This window comes from Silene latifolia, chromosome 1 (assembly GCF_048544455.1).
Source record: "Silene latifolia isolate original U9 population chromosome 1, ASM4854445v1, whole genome shotgun sequence".
Lineage (NCBI taxonomy): Eukaryota > Viridiplantae > Streptophyta > Magnoliopsida > Caryophyllales > Caryophyllaceae > Silene > Silene latifolia.
This window is the reverse complement of record NC_133526.1, coordinates 181313544-181330219: the sequence shown is the minus strand read 5'-3', so window position 1 is coordinate 181330219 and position 16676 is coordinate 181313544.

Here is a 16676-nt window from a genome sequence, read left to right as displayed (position 1 = left end):
GAGACTCATAAAACTGTAGTATTACAGGGTCTCCCAATCAAACACATTTATAATTCTCAACAAACAACTAGTTAGTGGTTAAGTCGAGGTCGATCCATGGGACGGTGTGCTTTGGGTTCTAAGTCTACCTATCTCAATTTATGCTAGTGTCACAATTGGTTTGGGTTTGTAGTTGTGTTCTAAACTAATGAAAGTAATAAAGTAAAACAAACAATAAATTAAGAGATGTAAACAAATGACTAAAAGTGCTAGGATATCATGGGTTCATAGGGGATTCATGGGAGTAAATCATACAAACATGTTCTCAAAGTTGCAAGCAATTGATATTGTAAAGGAACCGAGTTGGTTTATGTCTTACGGTTCATAGGAAGTGTTGGGTCCCGGAGCCGAATCGATTAGATTGTACAACACCTACAAGTCGACTTACTTTCCTCCTATTCACTTCTATGCATGGTCTAACATGACTCGAGTTGGTTTATGTCTTACAAGTCAAGTTGAATAGATAAGAGATGGTTGTAAATGCAAGGATTCATAGGCTTAGCATTTCATCAAACATAACATGTGTATAAGTTGACTTTACAACAAGCTAGCAATTTAATCATGGAAACATATTGGATTAAGCATGATTATTCCCCATGTTTACCTCCCTTAATTACCCACTAATCCTAGTTAATAAACTACTCACTCATTATCATGGAAAACATTGTTATTAATTGTGTCAATCATCACAACAAGCATAAACATGATAAGAGCTTAAGAAAATAAACAATAAAGAGTAAAGAGTAAAGGAATTATACCAACTTGAGATGATCCAAATAATAAAGCAAAGAATAAAAGAAGAGAATTTGATTGATTGATGAAGGGTTGTAAAGGAATTATACCAACTTGAACAATAATTAAGGAAAGATTAATGTGTGATTTATGGAAAGATTGAAGAGTAATTTATTCTAATCTACTCCTAATTTAAGAGAACTTCCTACTATCTAATGTAGTCTAATCTATAATTATGGTGATATGATATGCCCCCTTGATTATTACAAAATGGGGTATATATAGTAGTGCATCATTAGGTTAAATGAGGCTAAATTAGTCATTAACAATGTTAAGTTCTAAAAAGGGAAATGCAAGTATCCTTGAAGAGATGAGAATATTGCTGAAGGTGTCATGGTCCGTTCGTGCAAAGGGGGAAGACGCTCGGATTCTGGGCAGGTGAGACGAGCGGCTCAATTGTCGGGACGCTCGGATTATGTGAAGGGGCGACAAGCGTCTTCCTATTGGGATGCTCGGATTTTTCTTCAGAGTGCTTTACTTCTTTCTCTCGCATACTTCTTATTCTTGCATTGTCGGTCTTAGTTCTTACCTCTTCTTCCATGCTCGTCCATCCAATATCGTCAATAACCTTCCAAATAATCACGAGAGACGGGAATTTCCGCCTAATTGTCTTCTTTCCTACAAAACAAACATAATGCAATAGGAAAGCAAAATAGAAGGCATTTGACGGATAAAATGGTAATGGAACGCTATAGTAATATGCAAAATAGGCTCAATTATGGGACTAAATGTGCGCAGATATGAGTCACATCAAATATCCCCAAACCGAACCTTTATTCGTCCTGAGTAAAGAGGTGACTAAAACTAGACCTTTATTTAAACTATCCTAATAATATAGCCAATGAGAGACAATTAGCGGGTCTCACTCCGCCCCTTCAACTCAAAACAAGACAACCATGAGGTAGGATGCCTTATTGCAAGGCAAGGTGGGGCTTGCCAAAATGGCGACACATCCAAGCATTAAAGCACACAAAACAAGTAATGGATGCATCTACAAAAATGAATAGCCACTTTCCTCATCAATCTAAGGGTACACATTCCATTATAAATATGGTTTCTTCAAACTAGTAAGCCTAGAAGGATACCAATAAATCACCTCCAAGTTGTGTCAAGCTAGGGTACCTTTGTCCTCAATCGTTAAATGCTTTTGTCAAGAATAGACTCCCTATGGTGTTAGAAACACTGGAGGATCGTGGAATTCCTCTTCTTGCCTAGACAAGAAGAAGGGTCGTCCCCTCTCTACCATGCACAAAAGTGAATTCGATGGAAAAGGAATCAATAGATTTTGAGTTTCATGTGGGAGTTTTCTTTTTTTGTTGCTCCCCCCTCCCCCCCCCCCTCCCCCTCCCCCCCAATTTGTGGCATTTGACATTTGAGAACACTTTCTTTTTTGCCATTTCTTTTGATGTTTAGCATTTCAATACTTGACAAGTTTCAAATTTTTGCATTTTATTTTCAACATTTTCAAAGTCACCCCATTTGTAGTGAGGGTACTTATATTTGAAGCATAGGAGTTTTCAATTTTGTTACTCCTCTTTTCTTTTGATGCACTTGCAAACTTTTTGACTTTTCATTTCAATTCTTGAACTCAAATTTGAACAAATTTTGTGCCCATTCCCTTTTTGATGACAAAATGTGGTAGAACATGGATGAAGGATGCATGGTTTCAAGGGTCACCTTGGAATAAACAGTAGCCAATGAGTTATCACACCACAAGGTACTCTTGACTAGGCCTTAATCCATGGGTCAAAGGATACTAGCATGACACATCCTAGGGTGTTTTACAAGTATTCTAACAAGCAAAGTCTTAAGAAGAAAAGTATCTACAAGGGCCTTATATACACTTATCAAGCTTCCCAAATAGATGTTTTAACAAAAATTTTCTAACTATGCAAACTACATGCCATGATGCAACTAACATTTATACAACCTAATGCATATGCTTCTACCAACTAGTATGCCATATAATCTAAATGCAACTCCTAACAACACATAGATACACAAACCGAATAACAAAATACACCACATCCTCCTTGACATGTAAGCCCATCCTCCTCATATGAATAATGAAAAAGAAATGGAAGGGAAATAGAGATTAGAGCGATCATACCAAGCGGTCTTCATTTTTCCTTGCTAATGTCTCAAATGTAGTGTTGTATCTATGTGAGAAGAGAACAAAAACACAAGTGTATACAATTCTTCGCTACTAAATTAAAGAACATGTTTTTGGTTTTCGAAATTTTTAAATTTTTATGGATTTTGTATTTGTGAAATTAAAAGACATATTTTTGTGAAGAAATGGTGACAGTACATGAACGGAATAAGCATGCTTGGGTCGTGTGATTGTTAAACATATTAATTTCCCTACAAGCCTCCAATACTTCGTTTTATAACGCAGTAGATACCCCTTTGCCAATGCTAACCCTTGTTGTTGCTCCATAGGAAATAAGACGGGTTTTGCTCCCTCTAGTCCTGCTTCCATCACTATTTCAAGAGCGTATTTTCGGTGACTCAAAAATAAGCCTCTTCTTCCAAGAGCTACTTCAATTCTTAGGAAATACTTCAATTTTCCTAAGTCTTTGATTCCAAATTTGTTATTTAAAAATATCTTGAATGCCTCACATGCCTCCACCGAATTGCTGATGTATCACTTTTATATACACTTTTATAACTCCTTTCATGTTGATTTATATACTGTTCTCGTGCTTATTACATCATTTATATGCCTTTTATAGTGAATTCTCGATACTGTCGCTTCTTTATGTTTTAATGCAGAAATGATGCATTACGAGGTGGATCAAGTTAAGATGAGCATTGCGGTTATGGCATAGTGGAATACACGAGGCATGGCAGGAGAAACTAGGAGACTTGAAGACGAGAAGAGAAGTAAAGAAGAAATCAAGCTGGATGCCTTGGTTCCTCGAACGAGTACGAGAGGGCTCGATCGAGTAACCTTCCTCGATCGAGTATGATGAGGCTCGATCGAGGAACCTCTTTCACTACAAAAAAAACACGGAAAACTGAGGGAAAAAATCCATCAATAAAGCCCGTTTCTCGTCAGAAACATGCGTTCCTGACGGAAAAACCGTCAGGAATAAACCGTCAGTACGATTCGTCACGGAAAACGCATTTCTGACGGTTTTTCCGTCAGGATTAATAATTCTGACGGCTTACTGACGGTCATTCTGTCAAAGGCCATATTTTAGGCTGGGTCAGAAAGTCAACATTTTGTTGACTTAACTGACAGAAAAACCGTCAGGATTTTAGATTTCCTGACGAAAATTCCGTCAGAAAGGTCAACAGTTAGTTGACTTAACTGACGGAATTTCCGTCAGGAAATCCAAAATCTTGACGGTTTTTCCGTCAGATAAGTCAACTAAATGTTGACTTTTACTCACGGAATTTCGATCAGGAATATTATGGGATTGGCTGGAAACAACAGCTTGCTGCCCAGCCACAATGCGGAATTTGCATTGTTTTTCACACCAAACCTGCAAAAAACCATATACAACCGTGTATCGCCAAGCGGGAATCCATTATCATGTAGACTGAATGAGCGGGAATCAAGAGTAGACAACGAAATTAGCGATAGAAAACCGAACACGATTGGAAGAACGAAGATGTTACATAAAAACTAAAGGTCAATTTTTTACATGTCTCATAAAACAATGTCTTTTACATACCAATTAAAATAGTAATCCATAATCATAAGTGTCTAACATAAGGTAGCCTTAACATATTAACATAAGAACATAGATGACGATACTAATAATTAATTAGAGGCTCAATATAGTCACTACCAAAGCCATGCCCGTCATCCGCATTCTCATCTCTACCGTAAGGGCGGGGGAAACCTGACCACGAGGGAGGGGGTTGAGATTGTCGCATCTCAGCCAAAGCTTTTTCCATGGTTGTCATTTGCTCAGCTTGGAGACGAACTGTTTCTTGAGTTGCTTGCATTTGTTCCTCAAGACGTTGTCGTGTGGCTCGCTCATTGTTCATTTGGGTGGCAAATTGAGAAACCATGGTAGGAGTGTAAGATAAGGATCGACGAGTACCTTTGTTACACGGACGTTCATACCACATTTCGGCCGCTACATCACCGTTCCCGAAAAATCTTCCACGATTGTCAAAACCATCGACAACGGTGTAGAACGAACGATAATCGTCTGGAGCCTCTCCGGGGGGCGTTGGTCGACTCATCTCTTCTTGCTAAATGACCTAAAGAACAATAAATAAGGAAAAAATGATGTTATATTTAAAAATGAGGAAAATACAATAAATATTAACATTAAGAATTAGAGAAATACAATAAATATTAACTTACGTCGGTCTTAGCAGCTCGAGGATTAACCCACTCCCCCTTCTTGTTTTTCTTGGTCTTTTGAAACAACTTGTAGGGTGTGGCCGACTCACCCTCAGCGTAGCATAAAAACATAAATTGATTATATTCGGCAATCAGTAATTCTAACCAATTTGTGAAAATAATAAATACAATACTTACCAATTCCTTGAAAGCATCAGAGTAACTCTTACGGCCTAGAGTATGGGTGCCTAGTGCTTTCCCGTCTTTAGCACCCAACATTCTATTTGCCGTGTTTATTTTAGAAATTTTAGCAAATTCACGTGTCTTTTTGTTCTCTAGCCTTGAGATTCACCCACCAAGAGAGCTGGACCCAATTGGGGTTTTTTTTGGTATACTTGAGTCCATTAATAAGCTTGGTAATCCGCCTCTTGACCGCCTTTTGCCATTCATGCTTAGCGTCATAACCTTCATCAACGGGCCTCACGTGTTTCTATTTCAAAAACAAGTGTTTAATTAGTAATAGAAGAGATGACTTTAATTAAAAAAATAAAATAAAAATTATTAATGTAAAGTAAATAATAAGTAACTTTGAAATTATCCTAAATCAATTCCACATCTTCAAGCGCTGCGTATGGCTCGCCTCACTCCATTTGGTGAAGTACTCTTCATCTAAAATGTTATTAGTGAACGACCAACTGACATATGCTTTAACACACTTGTCACTCCACCTGAAATTAAAACAAACATATATTGAAAATTCAAATAAAATTATTTGAATGATATATATTTCATAAAGCTAAAAATAAAATTTTAGAACACTTACCATTTACCACCTTCTTGTTCTTACGAGAGAATGATCTGCATGTTCTCCTATGCCGGTGTTATATTCTCAACACCCTCGTCATCATCATTATTAATCTCATCGTTCTCCTCGTCAAGGCGACCTCCCCTACTACCGTTCCCTATCAACTTTCGAATGAAACCTGCCATATACTAATTATAAACAATACAAAGTGTCAGTCTAATAAAAATCCTTAGTACAAATTGTTAGTCCAAAAAAAATGGAGTGTCATGAACAATATAATAAATAAATAATTTAACAACGCAAATTGTTAGTCCAACAAAAATGAAAACAAAAATGAAGTGTCATGATTAAAATGCTTCAATTTTATTGAATGATTAAAATTCATACATAAAAATGATTTCATTAAAATTCATACATTAATATAGTAGAATTACAACAACTCCCATCACTCATCACTATCACTATTACTATGAATCAAAAGAGGTTCATCATCTGAAAAAAAGCATTCCGACTTCTTCCCCATTTTCCTCTATTCTATTTTCTTCAACTTCAACTTCATTATCCTCTTCTTCTCCGACATCCCCATCATATTCCCTTTCACCCATTTCCACAACCACTTCATATTCATCTTCAGTTTCTGACTCTTCCACCAAAATTGGTGAAGATACGTGATCATTGACAACCACATCCTCTTGGAAGACAATTTCGTCAACAGGATCATCAACATGTGATCTTGCCTTGATTTTAAAAACCGCGGACCATTGATTACCTTTCTTAGTGGTTGGATAAGGAGCATAACAAACTTGATCGACTTGAAAAGCTGCCACGAATGGGTTATGTCCACGAAACTTCTTTTTATCATTTACATCTACAAGTCCGTATACCTTATGGATATTAAGTCCTTGTTGGGAATTATCAAATCAATCACATTTAAACAATATCACCCTATAAACCCTTTCCTCGGTATAATAAGCAAGCTCAATTACTTCATTTTGGGTTCCATAGTAGTCCAACCCTTCTGTAGAATTCACACAAACCCCATTACTTGAAGTAGCTTTCGAAATATCAACTCCCTCCTTATAAGCTCGAAATTTATAGCCATTGATAGAATATCGTCTCCATGTGTTCACCTTGCTACTAGGACCTAATGCTAGAGCTATTATTAAAGGGTCCTTTAATCTATAAGACTATCAATAAAACAATATGTTAATTAAGGTGTTATATATATTATTCTCCATAACTAATGATATGGACAAACAAATAAATGGATTGGCATACGAGTATGAAGCAAACGTATTACTTACTTCATTTCAGAACCATTTCGGATAACTTTTGTCATATTTGCTCCAAACATCATCAGAGGACGTGACATCAGGAAATGTGAGTTTGATATGTGTCTCAAATTCCCTATATATAGCAGGAAAATGTTTTAATTATGTATTACCTATAATTTTGATCTAGTTTGATAATTAAAAATGTATTGATTAATGACGAAGTAATAACTTACTTTTCATAAGGCTCTAACAATTTCCCACAATTCCTTTGCACATAAAAATGAGAATCTTCATACTCTTTCTGACCCAAGTACCTCTGAATACACTTCCTGGTTGTAGTTCGCATGTCAGCATTGGATAACTCAGGTAATTTCATTGAATCTAGGTCGTCATCGGAATTCACACCAACATCTAAATCTTTCGCTTTTGTGTCCATGTGACTTTCGAAATATAGGGAACAGAAATTTGGAATTTCCTCTAACAAAAAAGAATTGCATATGGAACCCTCCACCCGAGCTTTGTTGCCAATCTTTCTTTTTATATGATTAATAAATCTCTCAATTGGGTACATCCATCGATATTAAATAGGTCCTCCAACCTTCGCTTCATAAGGTAAGTGAATAGGCAAATGCTCCATGGAATTGAAGAAAGATGGGGGCAATATCTTCTCTAACTTGCATATTATCTCCACAATGTTATTCTCTAGACGTTGCATAGAATCAACTCTAATCGTAGAAGTACACAAGTCTCTAAAAAATTGGCTTATCTCTGTTATTGCATTCCAAGAACCAGTCGGGAGCAACTCTTTCAAGGCAACAGGGAGTGGCCATTCCATAAAGACATGACAGTCATGACTTTTCATGGAATGCAACACCATATTTTTATGGTCAACACAATGACTCAAATCTGAAGCATAACCATCCGGGAATTTCAAATTAGCAACCCATTCACATAGAGTCTTTTTCTCCGCAGTTTCTAAAACAAACCTAAATGATATTGGCCGTTTATAACAAAGTTAATTAAAGTCTAGTTTTTCCTTAGGGCCAAATTTAGTTTTACCTGGTACATCCATCATCGTGTTGATAAGCTGTTCAAAAATTTTTTCTCAATGTGCATAACGTCTAAGTTATGTTGAATTAACAACGTTTTCCAGTAAGGAAGATTCCAAAGTATGCTTTGTTTCCACCAACCTTCATTCATGTCTTTCAATATTTTCAATTCTTGATCAGAAGCATAAACTATTTTTGTAATACTACAGTTTTATGAGGGGTACTCTATCGAGTGGGCTTACTCTGTCGAGTAAGTATGTTTTATACGAAACAATAGTCTTCCTGTAGGGTACTCGATCGAGTAGGCTTGGCACTCGATCGAGTAGGATTGGCACTCGATCGAGTAAGTGGCACTCGATCGAGTACGTGACTTACTCGATCGAGTAAGTGCTTTTACGGGTGATATTTGACGGGTTTTGTTAATAATGCGGGAATGGTATAAAAGGCTTTCGTCACTTTTCTCAACACACTTTTACAACCTAAAAACCTTCAAGAGAAGATTTGGAGTTACATTGAATCATCCTCGCCGCATTATTAGCAAATCCCAGAGCTAGAGTTGTCGGTTTCCTTTGTTCTTTGTAACGTTGTGATCCTTGCGTCGTGGGTAAGTTCTACATATTATTTTTATAGCATTTGGTTAATATTGGTTAAACCCTAATTTGGGGTTTGGGGGTTTTTATGATCATATGGTTAGGGCAGTAATCATATGTATGTATGTATAGGAGGAGGCTTTGTTGAGGAGAGATTCTGAGTAGCTGCTTGGATCGTCTGAGTTTGTGATTGCTATCCAGGTAGGGTTTTCCTACTCAGTATTAATTACATGATGTGTTTGGTGGTTTCATTGTGATTATTTTTAAAGTATATTATTGGTGGTTGTGACGGTTGTTGGTTATATTGTGGTTGTATTGTTGATTAATATCATTGATTGTTGTTGTATCTGTCTAAGGTCTTCGGGGTGCGTCCCTGGCTGAGTGGAGTCACTTGCGAGAGTGGCTTCACGCCCTTGATTCGCCTTCTGTGGAACCCACCACAGAAGGGATGTGCCTTTTAATGAACATGGGTTTATCGCTCAATGGAGATGAGCGGGGCTTAGGTGGGAACGGCTGCGGTCCCCCACTGGCGGCGAGGAGTATCTGTTGCGATGGGTACTCTGGCAGGACTACACACTTTAGTGTGTAGTCAGTTATAAAGAGATTGGAGACAGAGACTGGGTTTGTGTGTTAGCTATTTGTATGATTGTTTCAGTGTGGCTTTGATTGTGTAATTAGTACTGACCCCGTTTAATGTTTTAAAAACTGTGGTTGTCCATTCGGTGATGGTGAGCAGTTACTGAGCAGGTTTGATATAATGCATATGGGCTAGCTGAGATGAGTCATCACTTGTAGTTAGAAGAGTCTTCCGCTGTGTCAGACGATGTCCTTTAGTTATTCATTTTTGTTAGTAGACAGTTTTGGATTGGTTGTATCTCATTTGAGAGTTTTGGTTTGAGACATGTAATCACTTAAATTATATTTACTTTTAAAGTACGTTTCTTTATTATCTTCTGATTATCATTGCTCGGGTAACTGAGATGGTGACGTTCTTATACTTGAGTGGTCCTGGTAAGGCTCTTGGAGTATGGGGGTGTCACAAAGTGGTATCAGAGAGACGATCCTGAAACCTATAACCAATGAACCTAATGAACATAGGGAGTCAAATTAAAATGAACCCGGGTAGGAGTTGTAGGAGCTAATGCAAAGACTTGGGAGATGTCCTAAAGTCGCGAACTCGCCCTACAATTTTGAACTGGTCACTATGGGGTGTGTGTCGGGATCGCTATGTGTTTATCCTGTGTTGTGTAACTGTATAGTAATATGTTGTGTGAATTGGTGGATGCAAGCACGTGGAGGATAGGATATGCGAGGTGAAAATTTATGATGATATGATTATATATGTCGTTGATTGAACACGTGAATTGCATGATAGTTGATCTTTAATGTGGCTTATTAGAAACATGGAAAGGAAGTTATTGTTGTTTGTGTATATAAGGGGATATCATATATATTTTGTTTGCGTAAAGTTGTATAATAAGTTTATATACTTGTCCACTATTGTTCATATGTATATGTTGTATGAAGTGTGTAGTTATAATGGATGAATTGGTTGGAAAAGATTAAGTAAGTAATTGCATAAGAGTATGAATTTCATGTAGGGAACATGTTTATGTGATGGTAGTGGATTTTATAATGTTGTTATGTTAGTAACATGTGAATGGGAAATTTGGTGTTGTATGTTATGCTATTATTTTTACGTAAAGTTATAGAATAAAAGTATGTGGGTAGTACATGATAGATAAGTTGAATAATATATGTGCATCATGGATGTTGTTGTTTGGCTTTTGTAGATAGTAACATGTGGTTAGGGGTACTAGTTTTATGAGTATTAGAGTGCTTTTGTTTGCTTGGTTGTTGTATAAGTTGTTTGGAAGTAAAAAAAATCAATAGTTATGTTGTCCGATTATAGAGGGGATGTCTTTAAACGGTTATAACTTGAGATGAATAAATGATTTTAATGTGATTCCAATTGGAGGTGGCAGCTTGTTCTTTTACGATTCTAACTATAGGTCACACGCCCAAAACGACCAAGAAACGAGTGAGTTATGTCCGTTTTACGAAAATTGGACAGTGCTGAGAAATGCGTAGGGTACTCGATCGAGTGGCCCTCACTCGATCGAGTGCACCTCTTGTTACTCGATTGAGTAACCCTTACTCGATCGAGTAGCCCTGGTAATTTGTTTTATGTGTCTCTGACCTTCACCTACTCGATCGAGTAAGTCACTCACTTGATCTATTAGCCTGTACTCGATCTAGTGACCCCTGGTCTGGGTCATATGCTTATCTTTTGACTTCGTTGCATATTATGTTTAATTCAAAGGTGTTCTTTTGCTTCTTTATGCATTGTTTTACGTATGTATTGGTCCTGATGCGTAAGTTACCCAATCTTATGATGTAAGGAGTGGCACCTGTGGTGAGTATGAGTTCGGTGGGAGGACATGAGTTATATGTGTTGTGATAGATAGTGGAAAAAGAAAAGGAAGATCGGTATGGCTTATTGGGGGCATGGAGCATGTTTTGTGAGAAGAGATGAGTGATATGATAGTGTGTTGAGTAATATAAAAGTAAGTGAATATGGGCAAGGGATGATGTGAGTCTAAGGAATGTGAGAATGAAAAGATTGAAAGGAAGGATGTGGATAGTGGCAACTTGAGATGTGTAAAGAATTATGGAGGAAGATGGTTAGGAATCGTGTGGGTTAAGAATGTATGTAATGAAATATCGTTGTAGAGGGATGAAGAAGAGGGGTGTATAGTGAACTTAGTGGAGACATGTCGCGACGTGGATATGTAGATAGTGAGCGAGTTTGAGAATCTGTATTATCAAGAGGTGAAACTATTGTGTGATTTCCTTGGGCGATTAACGGTATGAAATGAGTTTTGGGATTAAAAAAAATGGTTTGGACTGATTGGTGATAAGTGTGAGTGATAGCATGATAAGAAAAGATCCAAAGTAAGAAAGAGTGAGATGATACTGATATGAAATAATGGGATTTGAGTTTTGGAGCAATGAAAAGGTAACTGGATTAATAGAAGGTTAGGTACAAGGAGTAAGGAGATGAATTGTTAATTGATTTTGTCGAGTGTAAAAAGAATAGAATAAGGGGAGTAAACTAGAAAAATGTTCACCGGAGTTATGTGATATAAAAGTAAGGAATCGTCGAGATGTGTGATATTATCATGAGGATGTTAGTTAATGGTTATATAGGAGTTTCAGGACAACATGATTAATCATGAGTTTCGATGAATTAAGGGAGTAAGAAGTTGGTGGAGTATTTGCACGATACGAGATATTTGGTGGAGAGTTGGATGACAATACAATTAAGATAGTATGGGGAATAATGTTGAGGTAATTTTGTTGATGGGTTTGATGTTCGTTATTTAGGATGTTAGCCAAAGATAGAAAAGAAATCGTAATGTTTAGAGATGGGTGTAAGAGGTTTGATGTCCGAACGGTGGTAGTGTTGAGGTGTTGTTGCTAGTGGTTAAGAGTGATGATAAATAGGAAAGATGGTCATTCTAAAGAGGTTGATTTTGTAGAGACCCGATTGATGTGTATGGTTGTGAGGAAGTATAAGATGTGGTTATAGGAGGCGGTTGCTGTAACACCCCCATACTCCAAGTGCCTTACCAGGACTACCCAGGTATAAAGATGTTACCATCTCGGTTCCCCGAGGCAATGATAATCATAAGACAATAACGAAACAACATTTAAATAGTATAAGTTTAGTGAATAAAATACAATCCAAAACCAAATACCAAAATACGGTTACATGTTCTCAAAACCAACTATCTACTCAACTAAATGAAATGTTTAATAAACTACTCAGGCTACGAAATGAAGACTCTATCATCATCGAAAGTGGCACATCCCAGCTATCCCATGTAACTCGACTCATACCTGCTCAACAACTGCTCACCATCCCCGAATGGATCACCACAGTTTTTAAAACAATAAACGGGGTCAGTACTAATTACACAATTTATATAATCCAACAACACAGTAAGCAAACAGCTCAATCATCACAGATATACTCCGAACTCCATTCCTAACTCCACAATACTGACTACACACTAAAGTGTGTAGCCCTACCAGAGTGCCCATCGCAACAGGTCACTCCATGCCGCCAGTGGGGGACCGCAGCCGTTCCCACCTAATCCTCGCTCATCTCCGTTGAGCGATAAACCCAAATTCCTTAATGTGCACATCCCTTCTGTGGCGGGTTCCACAGAAGGAGAATAATGGGCGTGAAGCCACTCCCGCAAGTGACTCCACTCAGCCAGGGACGCGCCCCGAAGAACACAGACAGATACAATCAATCACAACTACTATCAACAACCAAATCCAACAACCGTCACAATACGAGTATGATAATATTCAACAATCACAAAACACCAACAACGCATTATGGGACTAATACGAGTAGGGAAACCCTGCACCGAAAGCAACACAATCAGACGATCTCAACAGCTGTTATCAAAAGGCCTCTTCTACGAATCCTCCTCCTAACATACAATCATACAATTACTACCAATCAAGAAACACAACAAAACCCCCAAATCCCCAAATTAGAGTTTAACTAACTTTAACGAATTACCATAAAAACAGTACGTAGATCTTACCCTTGACGCAAGAATCACAAAGGTATAAAGAAAGGTGAAATCCGACCTTCCAAGCTCCGGGATTTGCCAATAATGCGATTGATGCGAAGAACGTTGATTGTTTTCTCTTTTGAAAGTAATTAGGATATATTGTGGTTGATATTGTTAAAAGGTCATGGTCGTGCTTGTAGTAGTGTGATGTTTAGGAGTGTGAGAATATTTCGATAGTGTTGACAGTTGGATGATAATGTTTATGAGTTCGATAGTGTTGACAGATAGATGATGGTGTTAGGAGTGTGAGTAAACTTCGAGGACGAAGTTCCTTTTAAGGGTGGTAGAATGTAACATTCCGTTTGATGTTATGAGTATCTTGATATTGGATTTTCTATTGGATGATATGTTGCGGAGCTAGCAGCGTTTGTGTTGGTAGTGTATGGAGTTAGTGTCGCGAGAGATATAATGTAGTTGATACGATATCGTGAGACATGTTGTGGAGGTAGGCATAGTTGGTGGAGTTGGTGTTAAGAGTTCATGTTTTATAGGGTGAGGTTTTGTTTTAAGTTCTTAGTTGTGTTGTTGTGTCTTAATCGAGTTGGTAGGTTTGTTGTTGAACTTCGGGGACGAAGTTCTTTTTAAGGAGGGAAGACTGTAATACTATGGTTTTATGAGTCTTTGGGTACTCTATCGAGTGGGCTTACTCTATCGAGTAAGTATGTTTTTATACGAAACATTAGTCTGCCTGTAGGGTACTCGATCGAGTAGGCTTGGCACTCGATCGAGTAAGTGGCACACGATCGAGTACATGACTTACTCGATCGAGTAAGTGGTTTTACGGGTGATATTTGACGGGTTTTGTTAATAATGCGGGAATGGTATAAAAGGCTTTCGTCACTTTTCTCAAAACACTTTTACAACCTAAAAACCTTCAAGAGAAGATTTGAAGTTACGTTGAATCATCCTCGCCGCATTATTAGCAAATCCCGGAGCTAGAGGTGTCGGTTTCCTTTGTTCTTTGTACCGTTGTGATCCTTGTGTCGTGGGTAAGTTCTACATATTATTTTTATAGCATTTGGTTAATATTGGTTAAACCGTAATTTGGGGTTTGGGGGTTTTTATGATCATATGGTTAGGGCAGTAATCATATGTATGTATGTATGTATAGGAGGAGGCTTTGTTGAGGAGAGATTCTGAGTAGTTGCTTAGATTGTCTGAGTTTGTGATTGCTATCCAGGTAGGGTTTCCCTACTCAGTATTAATTACATGATGTGTTTGGTAGTTTCATTGTGATTTTTTTTAAAGTATATTGTTGGTGGTTGTGACAGTTGTTGGTTATATTGTTGGTTGTATTGTTGATTAATATCATTGATTGTTGTTGTATCTGTCTGTGGTCTTCGGGGTGCGTCCCTGGCTGAGTAGAGTCACTTGCGGGAGTGGCTTCACGCCCTTAATTCGCGTTCTTTGGAACCCGCCACAGAAGGGATGTGCACATTAATGAAGATGGGTTTATCGCTTAATGGAGATGAGCGGGGCTTAGGTGGGAACGGCTGCGGTCCTCCACTGGCGGCGATGAGTATCTGTTGCGATGGGTACACTAGCAAGACTAACACTTTAGTGTGTAGTCAGTTATGAGGAGATTGGAGACGGAGACTGGGTTTGTGTGTGAGCTGTTTGTGTGATTGTTTCAGTGTGGCTTTGATTTTGTAATTAGTACTGACCCCGTTTAATGTTTTAAAAACTGTGGTGATCCATTCGGGGATGGTGAGCAGTTATTGAGCAGGTTTGATATGATGCATATGGGCTAGCTGAGATGAGTCATCACTTGCAGTTAGAAGAGTCTTCCGCTGTGTCAGACGATGTCCTTTAGTTATTCAGTTTTGTTAGTAGACAGTTTTGGATTGGTTGTATCTCATTTGACAGTTTTGGTTTGAGACATGTAATCACTTAAATTATATTTACTTTTAAAGTACGTTTATTTATTGTCTTATGATTATCATTGCCTCGGGTAACCGAGATGGTGACGTTCCTATACCTGAGTGGTCTTGTTAAGGCACTTGGAGTATGAGGGTGTCATAATTTTTGGCAAGTCTTTTACGGAATCTCACACTTTTTCACCCGTTAATTTCGACGCGGCTATGCGATTCTCAGTTTTTCTGTTCATTAGAAAATTCTTACAATTGTTGCGGAAAGGATGATCAGGTCTTAAGAACTCACGGTGACAACCGAACCAACAAACCTTTTTGCTATTTTTAAGCTAAAAAGATCTATGTTCTTTTTCTTGACAATAAGGACAAGCACGGTACCCACTTGTAGACCAACCGGAAAGCATGCCATATACCAGGAAATCATTGATCATCCACATTAATGCAACCTTTAATTGAAAATTTTGTTTCTTAGAAACATCGTAGGTGTACACGCCGGTCTCCCAAAGTTCTTTAAACTCTTTAATCAACGGTTGCAGGTACACATCCAAATTTGTCTTAGGGCTCTTAGGACCTGGAACGAGCAGAGATAAGAACATAAATTATCGCTTCATACATAACGAAGGAGGTAAGTTTTACAGAGTGACGATCACGGGCCAACATGAGTAATTCTTCCCAAATTACCCATAAGGGTTAAATCCATCTGTACATAAACCAAGCCGAACATTACGAGGCTCACTTGCAAATTCTGGATGCTCTCTATCGAAATGTTTCCACGCTTCTCCATCACTTGGGTGTGCCATTGTCCCTCTTTCTCTTAATCGAGAGTTTCTATGATGCCAACTCATCTCACCTGCTATGTGCTTGGTTGCATATAATCGTTGTAACCTTGGCGCAAGCGAAAAATAAGTTAACGGTTTACAAGGAATTAGCCTCCCACTTGAAATTTTTGTACTTTTATACCGAGATGCATGACACTTTGTACATTCCTCAAGATTAGCATTTTCCTCCCAGAAAAGCATACATCCAGTAGGACATGCATCAATCTTCTCGTGGGGTAGGTGGAGTCCCTTAAGCACATTCTTAATCCCATTAAAATTGCGTGCCATTTCATTATTCTTTAGAATAATGTCACCTACGAACGACACAAACCCATTCGCGCATCTAAGAGAGATGTTATTCTCACATTTGAGTGTTACCAACCTAGCTGCCGCTTGCAAAAAACTCATATTACTTCCCTCATACACTGGTTGTTCGGCTTTTTCTAGCATTTTTTAGAAGGAAAAAACTTGGGGGTT